Source organism: Ornithorhynchus anatinus, chromosome 8 (genome assembly GCF_004115215.2).
Source record: "Ornithorhynchus anatinus isolate Pmale09 chromosome 8, mOrnAna1.pri.v4, whole genome shotgun sequence".
Taxonomy (NCBI): domain Eukaryota; kingdom Metazoa; phylum Chordata; class Mammalia; order Monotremata; family Ornithorhynchidae; genus Ornithorhynchus; species Ornithorhynchus anatinus.
This window is the reverse complement of record NC_041735.1, coordinates 17,342,628-17,354,016: the sequence shown is the minus strand read 5'-3', so window position 1 is coordinate 17,354,016 and position 11,389 is coordinate 17,342,628. Positions and strand designations below refer to the sequence as shown.

The window sequence follows — 11,389 nt, the reverse complement described above, 5'->3', positions numbered from 1 at the left end:
ATGCGGTGTAAAGTGATGTCATTCATTCATTCATGTGCTCCTTCCTACTTAGACAGTGAACTCTCTGTCATTGCCATTGAAAAAAAGCACCATGGTAACCTCTGCCTTCCCTCTTACCAATGTGGATTTGTGTATGCCAATCTGGAGATCAAAGCGGCTCCTGGGCACTCTCAAACTCTTCCATTGCTGCCGAGCCCAATGTGGACAGGGATTGCCTCTCTTTATTGCTCAATCGTACTTTCCAAGTGCTCAGTACAGGGCTCTGCATACAGTAAGCTCTCAATAAATGATTGAATGAATGAATTAATGAATGAGAAAGCACCATGTAACCTCCACCTTCCCTCCAGCCACTGAGAATTCCTATTCCTGGCTTGCTTCCACATGCTCTTGGACTCCTCCATCACTACTGAAACTTGCAGCCTATTCTATTTGTTTGCATTACGTTTTAATGTTTCATCACTCCTGTCGTGTCTATCTCCAATCCCTTGTCCAAATTTAAACTTTTATGCCATGAGCCCCATGAGAGACAAGGATCATGTTTAATTCCCACATATGTATTTTCTCCCAGGCCTTAGTACATTGCTCTGCACTTACTATGTACATGCTTAACAATTATTATTGTTATTATTATTATGTGAAGTCACCTGAACTTAGAGCGTTTCTCCGGGGGGGTGGGTCTTCTGACTTCCTATGCGTCTCGAAATCAATCATTCACTCAATCAGTCATATTTATTGAGCAGTTATTGTGTACAGAACACTTACTAAGCGCTTGGGAGAGTACAATATAACAGAGTTGGTATATGCATTCTCTGCCCACAATGAGCTTAAAGTCTAGAGGAGGAGACAGACATATAAATAAATGACAGAAATGTACATAGGTGCTGTGGGACTAAGGGAGCTGATGGAGTGAAATGAAAGGCACTGTGTTCCCCTTCCAGGTATCTGTGAATAGAAGGACCGTTACTGAACGCTCAGGTGGAGGGAGGCTGAAGTTTGTAAATTAAAATACCTGACATAAAGGCAGTTAGAGTCATAGATGTACTAGGAAGAAGCAGCTAGGTTTTAAGCTCACTGTGGGTAGGGAATCCATCTGTTCATTGTTAAATTGTACTCTCCCAAGAGCTTAGTACAGTGCTCTCCACACAGTAAGCACTCAATAAATATTATTGAATGAATGAATGGATAAATAGCCCCCCTGCCCCCCCACCCCCCCGGGCTGGGTAGATGGTGAGGGACTTGCAAAGGGCTTTGCTAGTTATTTCCCAGGGAAATAACTACCTTAAAATATTATTTTAAAGAATCATTACCAATAAATCAGAGGTATTTATTTAATGCTTATTGCATGCAGTAAGAGCTCAGGAGAACACAATACTAAAGAATTGGTAGACATGTTCCCTGCCCCAAAGAAAATAATAATAATAATAATATTGGTATTTGTTAAGCGCTTACTATGTGCAGAGCACTGTTCTAAGCGCTGGGGTAGATACAAGTTAATCAGGTTGTCCCATGTGGGGCTCACAGTTAATCCCCATTTCACAGATGAGGTAACTGAGGCACAGAGAAGTGAAGTGACTTGCCCACAGTCACACAGCTGACAAGTGGCCGAGCCAGGAGTCAAACCCATGACCTCTGATTCTGAAGCCCAGGCTCTTTCCACTGAGCCATGCTGCTTATTTCTGCTTAAACTTGAATTTTCTATATTCTAATAAGTGTCTTGCCCTAGTATTTACAATTTCAAACTTTGTGCCTTCCAACATGTCACTCATTCATAGTTAGTAACCCCAGGGGCTTACTCAGAAACCAAAAAGTTAATTGTGGAACATGTGTGACTCCTCTTCAGCCTGAATATTTGAATAAACGCTTTCTTAGATAAACCTTAAACTTATAGAACAAAGTTTCTTCTGTGCACGTGTTTCCATGATGTAATCAATGAAGTCAAACAGCTGGATTTATATCAGGCAGTCTTCCAGCATCTCCAGCTTGTTCTGAGGGAGGGCAGGGAAGTACCAGGATACATCAACCTTATCTGGGGCAAAAAAAGAGGAGTGAGTGTCCTGTTTTTACATATTGAATACCATACCTTGTATCTAGCCCATTGCTTAGTAGTACAGTGCTTGGTACATAACAAGTGCTACATTATATACGAGAGCTAATGAGTACTATTATTATCAATTTTATCATTATTATTCACAAGGGTAAAAACTACAAATATTCAGAAAAGGACTATAGAAACTGTTTGAGAGCTGAAAGTTGACAGGAAGTTTCTCTGAGAATTATTAGGTTCTTGTAATTTTCAAAGAAAACTTCCTGTGTTTTAATCACAGAGGAAAAGTACCACGTTAGGGTATGAGGAAACGAAGCAGTCACCCTTTTTCTTTTCTTAGCTTTCTTTATTGATTTCTTGGTGATTTGCTTATTTTGTGATGAGTACTCTTATTGTTAATATTATCAACTTTATTATTCATAAAGGTAAAAGCTAACTGAAAATATTCAGAAAAGAAGGACTATAGAAACTGTTTTAGAGCTGAAAGTTAATACAGGAAGTTTCTCTGAGAACTATTAGGTTCTTGTAATTTTCAAAGAAAACTTCCTGTGTTTTAATCACAGAGGAAAAGTACCATGTTAAGATACGAGGAAGAGAATCAGTCGCCCTTTTTCTTTTCTTAGCTTTCTTTATTGACTTCATGGTGATCTGCATATTTAGTGGAGAGTCGAGGAAGCAAAAATGATTGTCGTTGATTGGGGAAATACTCTGGGTGTCATGACTAATGTCTGAGTCATTATGAACAAAATGTTCATGGAAAACTACTAATGTTAGGGGAAATATTTTGCATGTTTGGATATGTCCGTGACAGAATACAATTTCTTTCAGTGTATATAACACTGCTGGTCAACTTGGTTGGACTCTTTTCCTTTTATTCCTAGAACTTTCTACCTTTAGAAATTCTTGACTGAATTATAGTAGAATGATTGTCCCAAAGTTTAAGTCCACTTTGCATAACAACACTCACTAGGGTAAGGGAGGGCTTAGTCTAGGCCCTAGGGGAGTCACATGGGCATGCTTTACACGGATACCCCCAGAGGCTGCTGAGAATTGTAGTCCTGGCACATGTGGACATAGCAAACTGCATGCACAACATTTTGCAGCTGCCTGTCTGGTTAAGGGTCTCACTTCTCCTTTCCTGACAAAGGATCGGAGGGCCTTTCCACCCTGTCACTGCCCAGTCTGGTGGGGCTAAGCAGAGCTCTATGGTGAGGAACCATATATTCAGATTAGTTTAGCATGAAATCTTCCAATTTTATAAGGCTTTCCATTTTTTGACCATTTTCCCCATACATGCTCCATGACCTATAGATGACAAACACCATTTTTAAAAAAAGCTTTACAAACTAAATTTACTTGCTAGGGTGGCCCTTGTCCATAACTGGAACAACATTGGAGTCACCTTTCCTGCCTTACTCTGACTCTGACCCCATCCTGAAGTCACTCATCTCTCTTTCACTCTGGGCAGTCTAGTACAAGTTTGACTGTGCATATGTGAGTGTGTGAGAGAGACAGGCACTATTTGGAATCATGGGGCTCCAAAATAAGTTCCCCATGAGGAACCTCCCCACTCCACTTTGGTTCCCCAACAACCATCTCACAACCCAGAAGGAACTGATGAGTTCCAAGAGCTGCCACGTGTTTGTGTAAGGCACTGCTCCCATTACCAATTGCTAATTGCTCGACTCCCACATAGCCAGGATTTGGGATTTGGGATTTGGATCCAGGGGAAAGAGGGAAGAGGACTGTCAGGGAGGGTGGTCTTCCACTCCAGCTACTTTCCTTGTAGGTCTGGGGGCTCCCACCCCTTCTTGACTTACGGAGGCTGAGCCGTGGTCTTCCAAGCTAGACTGGGGATACTGGTGGCTGCACTACTCCTGTGAGGCTCCCAGATACTGACCTGCAAACCACTTAGAGCTTGCTGGGAGATAAAGGTGAGTGATAGGGATGGGAAGAGTAGGCCATCCACCTCTGCCTAAGAGCGACTTCGGGCAGCGGCTGCAGTAAACAGGGGCAGCAACTCTCGTGGTTGAGGGGCTGCATTCTGGGGTCTAAGGGAGCCCCCATTAGCCTGGCATCCCCGGGCTTTAGCTCCATGAACCCCTGCATGCACTTCTTTTGGAACTGGGATGAAGTACCCTTTCTCCCTCCCACAGACTACAATCTGTTGTGTGGGACTGTAAGCTCGTCGTGGGTGGGAAATGCATCTGTTTAATGTTGTATTGTACTCTCCCAAGCACTTAGCATAGTGCTCTGCATATAGTAGGTGCTCAATAAATATGATTGAGTGAATTAATGAATGAATGGGACAGACTGTGTCTGATGTGATTACCCCAGATCTACTCCAGGGCTGGATTTAAGCCTCTTAAGGAGATGTTTATTTTCATCTATCCACTCTCTTCTCCCACTAACTTTGTAACTGTACCTTGTTCTGGCCAATTACTCATGTTTTTCCCCTAATATAGGACTTCCCCTTATACAGGACTGACTCTGCCCACCCTAAAATTTGCCAAACCACATTCCTGGTTATTTTCAAATTCCTCCCAGAAACCCACGCCAGCCAAAGACATACCTACATTGATCCCTATCTCCCTGTTAAGATCATCACATCAGCCATGCTTATCAATAAATCAATTATATGTATTGGCTGCTGAGCACTATCCTAAGCACTTAAGAGAGTTTGATACAATAGAGTAGGTAGACCCAATTCTTGCCACACAAGGATCTTACTCATGTATATCTTACCTATTTTATTTGTCTATTTTTTGTTTTTTATCATTTGTACCTGTGGTTGTATCCTTATATCTACTGATTGCTTGGAATTTGTGTCAGCTTGTCTCCCCCACTAGATTATAAGCTCCTCAAGGACAGAGGGCTTCTTTTCTCTTTCTATTGTACGGTCCCAAGTGCCCAGTACAGTGAACTACATCCTATCAATGCTCAAAAAATAATGATGATTGTTATTTTAATCTAGGGACTTTGACTTTACAGGTTCCTTAAACAAATAGTTTTCTTTGAAGTCATTTTCCTTTTTAATGATTGCACCTAGGCCTACTAAAGTCTCCAAACACTACAGTAAAAAGGTTTAATTTTAGAATTATGGCATATTTAGAGCTTTAGCATAGACTATTGGATTCAAAATTGTATTAATGTCCTAGATATGCTAGAATATCTGCAGAAATATCATCATTTATTAATGATAAGAAAATTAGGCCTTGCACCTAGAAATAACTCAGAATTGCTTCCACTTTAGGGGAGGAAGGAGACAAGTAGTTTATATCATATCTCCTTTCAGAGTGGTACAGAAAAATGGGATTGGTATTTGTGGTGTTCAGCAGTTCATGAAATAGGTCCCATTAATGCTATGGTAATGAAAATGTAATGACTAGTAATCATTCAGGAATTTGGGTCTTTCTGGTAGCCGCCAATGATAATGATGACAAATGGAGAAGTCAGAAGAAAGCTTAATTTTTCTAAACTAAGGGGAACCTGTAAATTCAAAAGTTGAGCCATTTGTAGCACAGAAATGTAGGAAATCATGACTCAAATATCATAAAGTGGGTGTACAGGGTAGATCTAGGTGCAATGAATGACTAGTTTCTAATTAATTCTATAGTCCTGATTGAAGTTGTAAACAGTAGTAATGCAACTAACTTTGAATAAGCCTTATCTTCTGCTAATATGGAATTTATAATTTGTTTTATTTTCCCCCCACAGTCTAAGGTAATCAGCATGGCCTAATGGAAAAAGCACAGGCCTGGGAGTCAGAGGACTTGGGTGCTCATCCCAGCTCTGCCACTTGCCTGCTGTGTGACCTTGGGCAAGTCACTTAACTTCTCTGTGTCTCAGTTTCCTTGTGTGTAAAATAGGGACTTCCTCCTCACTAAGATTAATTAGTGAAGCTCTGGCAAATCAAATTTGCTACCATTATCCCATGGTTCTGATTTTTATCTCAAGTACAACTTTAATTAATGAATGACAGTGGCATTTAAAAGTAAAGTCCATCTCTGCCTGAAATGGCATTTAATCTGAATTTTAAAAATTTACCTGTTGAAAACACTACGTGCTTTTTTTTTTTTAAGTTGCGTTAGTAGTAGGAATAGTATCTATTAAGTGCTCGCTGTGTGCAGAATCAGTCAGGGTGCTTGACCCTCAAGGAGCACTCAATCTAAGAGTCTTATTTCTGATTATGAGGATTATGAGGAAAGGGTAGCATCCAATCAGGAATAATAATTCAAATATACTCTATGATTCAACCAGGTGATTGTCCTGAAAATGTGTTTGTACTGTGAATTTTTATATCATAGGCTGCATTTTTCTGTAGATTTATGTTATAAATGAGGATCTGTTGAAGAACCTTGAAAAAGTAATACAGAATACATTTATGTGCTATAAACTGTAATGATAAACACCACTAAACTACTATTTAATCTTTATTAATGTAAAGCAGAAGAATCACAAAGTTAAATGAGAGTTGTAATATGAGTATGAGTAGTTCCAGAAGTTGGCAGTAGAAGCTTTCTTTGCTGACCATGGAAGTGTTTTATTTTTTACTTCAAGTGAAGAATTTAACCAATCCAAGTTGAACAGCAGGCTTCTTTACTTCTACAAGCACCTTACGGCAGGATAATTCTCCCTTAACAATTTTTAAATTTCTGTCACTGTTAGTGTCTTCTTCAATTATATTTCTAAGTTAATCTAAGCAAGATTTCATCAATTTGAGCTGGTGGTTTAGAAATCATAATTTCTTTATAAGCTTCAGGTCAGACTCCGTCCTTGTCCCACATGCGACTCATAGTCTAAGGGCAGCAGCTTGGCCTAATGGAATGAGCTCAGGCCTGTGAGTCATTGGAATTGGCTTCTCACCCCAGCTCTGCCACTTGCCTGCTGTGAGACCTTGGGCAGGTCACTTAACTTCCTTATGTCTCAGTTTCCTCATCTGTAAAATAGGGAATCAATATCTGCTCTCCTGTTCTTCCTCCTCCTTAGATTTTGAGCTCTGAGTGGGAAAGGGGCAGTATCTGACCTGATTATTTTGTATCTACCCCAGTGCTTAGAACAGTGCTCTTTATATAGTAAGTGTTTAACAAATACCCCAATTATCATTATTATTTTTTCTGATGGTGAAGTTCACCCATGAATGCATGTGTGGATGAAATGGCTAATGCAGAACCTACAGTTCGTTTGATATATTTGTTGTTTGCAGTACTTGTATTTTAATGAGTGCTTTATGTTGCTCCACGGGTATCCTTTAACACTTGGAAAGAACAGAGAGGCAGCATGGCCTAGTGAAAAGAACATTGGTCTGGAAGTCACGAGACATAGATTTCAGTCCCAGTTCTGCCTCTGGCCTGTGCTGTATCCTTAAACAAGTCACAACCTCTCTGAGCCTCAGTGTTCTCATCTATTAAAAGGGAATAAAATACCTGCTTTCCCTATGTCTTAGACTGTGAGTCCAATGTGGGACAGAAGCTGACTGTATCCTTTCTTATTATCCTGTATCTGTTCCAGCATTTGCCACAGTGCCTCACTCAGAGTAAGTGCTTAATAAATACCATAGTTGTTATGACTCATTTACTTCTCAGCAGTTCACAAGTAATATTTCACCTTCTTGTATATGGGGCCTACCTTTGATACTTACTAAGAATCACCTTTACTGATACCAGAGAAAAAATTCAGCCTACTTAGTGTGAGAAACTTATAGTCCTTTAAGACTAGTGCAGAGGTGTGGCTCAGAATATAACATTCCTTGAGGACAGGGACGATGTCATGTCCTTTTCTGTTTCACTCTCTCCAGCATGTAATATAGTCTCTGCACTCAGTAGCCACTCGGTAAATGTTATTGGTTGATTTATATAGCACAGAACTTGTCCTTTAGAAGAATGTTTTGTCACTGCTAGCCACACCTCAAGTCAATATCTTTGAGCATAGATCAAAGAAATGAATAGAACCAAAGTTCATTTTTCTGACCAAAACCAAACCAGACAACAGGGTCAATTTCAACCTTGAATCCTTCAAGCTGCCTTAAAGCTATTTTTTTCCTTATCATGCATACACCATATTTGCCATTTTAGTATTTATTATCTTTTTCCCCACATCAAAGCATTTTTGCTAGAAACGATTTGACTCTTCTATGGAAAAGTCTTTATCCTCTTATAGAAACAAGGGACCCTTGAAATGGATAGGCCAATTCATTAGGCTCATTTATAGTGTAATAATATTCTCCTTAATCTGATTTTCTAGTCTTCGCACAAAACCCTCATTGAATTGAATGCGGGAAGGATAAATCTGGAACCTCAACAGTGTGAATAATTCTGAGGTTGAGAAGACTGTCAGTACAGTGCTTTGCATGCAGTAAGAACTCAATAAATGGTGTTGACTGATGAACTCACTGATCGTCAGTTAGGCTGTAATAAGGAAAAGTTCTCCTCGTGTAGTTAAGTCCCCAGAATACTTCTTTGTGCCAGGAGAGGGCAACCCTGACCATGAAAGAGGACATTCACTATTTGAAACACCATTCGGGAATGGCTGTCCCGAGAAAAGTGATGAATATGAACAGTTGTGTTCTCCAAGATCACTTATGATAACCTCCGTGAAGTCAGCCTTCATGAATGTGCTGAAATTACCTTGACCAGAAGATGTTCCTGTTTAAATGGAAGGTTTTAAGGCAATGACACTGAAATAAGTCATCTTTCAAGAAGTAAAAGTCATTTGCATGGATTAGCTAATGCCTTCACCTGCAATCTCTGGAGAGTTCAATAAGGAAAGATGATTTATTGGCTATTGCTGTAAAATGAGGTATTGTAAGAAGATTATTGTTTGCAGAGGGTTAATATTTACTCAAATAATTTCACTAGATAGCTTAGAACATTGAAAACCCCCATTGCTGGTAACTAGCTATTCTTTTGCAAAGGATTTATGCCCTTGTTCTGACCTATTTTTAATTTTGTAACTTCCTTTGTAGGCCCAAGTCTACCCAAATTTCAGTCCACTTCAGAGTCTCTGTTCACTATTATCAAATAGCTGCAAAGCTCTTCATTGGTCATCTAGGAAAAGCTGCTTCCTTTCATTCTACTCCGCCTGTTATTAGTACTATATTAATATTGTTGGTACTGGATGAGCATATCTGAGTGTTATACAGAAATAAAATTTAAAAAGACTATTTTTGAGAAAGCACATGGTCCCAGAGTAAAAAGGAATTCAGAATTGGTTCTATTTTTTCATTTTCATGAATTTCTTCTTGTTATGAGTGGTCAGAATTCTGTCAATAGGATTAGTGTTAGTCAAGACAAGTTGGCCCCCTTTCCAACTTTGTCACTTGTCCAAACTGGTGTCAAGACTAGAATAATATTAGTCTAGACCTCCATATTTTCTAGAGCTTAATGAGACGTAGAAGATTAGCCCACCAGGGATTAGGTCAATGGTCCCAGTGCTTAGAACAGTGCTTGGCACATAGTAAACACTTAACAAATACCGTTATTATTATTATTATTATTATTGGGAAGAAAAAAATCAATAAATCAGTAGTATTTATTGAGCACAAAGCACTGTACTAACCAAAACAGTGTAACAGAAATTAAACTAAGGTACCCTGCCCACAAGGAGTTTACAATCTAATTGGGAGACAGAAAAAAAAATACTTTATGGGAGGAACTGGGAGCAGGAGCTAGTACGTAGCTTGTCTTTGGGGCCAAATGAGGTGACTTCTCTGTAAAGCCACTGTGGTAATAGCAGATGCCCTCTTACCTTCTCTGGATGCTGCAGCTCTGCTTCGTTCTGGGTTTCTCATTGATACTCTCCTATCCTACTTCCTGGGGAAAGGAGGGAGGAAGTGAGATTAGTCCAGGCTATGCTTCTACAGGGAGACTTAGCCCCTGCGGAGTGACTGTGCTGTTGTGACTGTCACTTATAAGTTTGCAGCTCTGGAGATCACCCCCGATACTCTCCAGGGGACTCTTGTTGCCCACAGAAATGGGAGCAGGGAGGGAGGAGCGGAGGGCATGTCCAAGTTGATAGTAGGGGTCCTCAGAGTGGCTTTAATCCTTAAATCAGAGAGCCCTCTACCCCCCTACAAAAAGCCAGAGACTGACGTGACATCCGGAATTGTTTCTTTTGCTACATCCCTCCATCAACATTCCCAATGCTCACCAAGGGGGAGCTAACAAAAGGGCTAGGAAGACAGGCTATGACTCACCTGTGAGTCTGCTTGAATTTGGGGCATGGAAAGTCCTCTGAGGAAAAGTAGCCTGCTTGCTGCAGGGGATGATATCTGCAGAACACAGATTATATGGGAGGGAAGTCCTGAGCCCCCTTAGTGTCCTTGAACAAGTAACAAAGATTTTATATTGAATTGAGGAACTGGCAACCAGGCCAGGGAGGAAAGCAGGCTGTCACTGCATTCAGGACAGTAGCACTGATGCGGCAACTCATTTTCTTCCCTGCACTTCTCCTTTCATTTTAAATTCTCAGCTCCGTGAGGCAACTAGAAGGAAGAGCGAAGTGCGTCACTTTCAGAAAAAAAAGAAAAAATCACCCCCGGGCAACCCCTTCTCCCATTTGAGTGGTAGTTGTATATGAGCATGATTTTGATTCACATGTAAAAGTTCCTCTGTAGTACTGCTAATTTTTTTATATCATGTCTTTCCTCATAATTAATGAGGTTCACCCCAGCCTTGGTTTATGGAACAAGTCATGGTAAGCTACCAATGTAAGAACATCCTCTATTTAAATTTCCTATGGAAGTCCTCTACTCTTTCCTATGTCTCCTTTTCTTCCATAGTTTTTGATGAAAGTAATTTTTTGTTCAGTAAGACTGTTAAACTCTCCTCTAGATTGTAAGTCCTTCCTCTAGACTGAAAGCTCCTTGTGAGCAGGGAATGTGCCTATCAACACTGTTATACTGTATTCTCCCAAGCACTTAATACATACAGTATAATAATACAGTACGCTGCAAATAGAAAGCATTTATAGAATATACCTAAGAGGAAGGCAAACCAGGAGGAACTGACTGAATGATTCTGGGCTTCTTATTCTGCTGATGGAGTTATCATTTGCTCAGTTTCATCAGTGGGACTTCTTCCTTTGTAAGGAAGGTGGGTACAAAACTTTGAGCAAATAAATACCAACCAGAAGCTAATTACAGTTCCGCAGAGTTTTCGACCTGAGACAGGGCATGAAAGTGGTAAGGGTGGAAAGAAACAATTTGTGAAACTAGAGTTTGTTGGGGGTTTGGGTTTTGTTGTTTTTGTTATTATTGTTTACTACACCACACACAGGATGATTTGCAGTGAAATTTTCTCTTTGTTACTTTTAAAAGTTCATTTCCCAGTAAGATCTGGTATCTAA

The 11,389-nt window shown here is 40.0% G+C and overlaps 1 long non-coding RNA gene across 4 annotated transcripts in view; it reads right to left on the bottom strand.

Moving 5' to 3' along the window:
* Positions 1-1,614: 1,614 nt before the first annotated feature.
* The window catches only part of LOC103164817, a 110,628-nt gene continuing 100,853 nt past the window's right edge, over positions 1,615-11,389 (bottom strand). For all 4 annotated transcript variants that reach the window (XR_003761505.1, XR_003761504.1, XR_003761511.1 and 1 more), the window contains 3 exons: positions 10,239-10,526; positions 9,791-9,855; positions 1,615-2,026 (listed from right to left, as the gene is read on the bottom strand). This is a non-coding gene — a long non-coding RNA (uncharacterized LOC103164817). The remainder of the gene's footprint in view (positions 2,027-9,790; positions 9,856-10,238; positions 10,527-11,389) is intronic.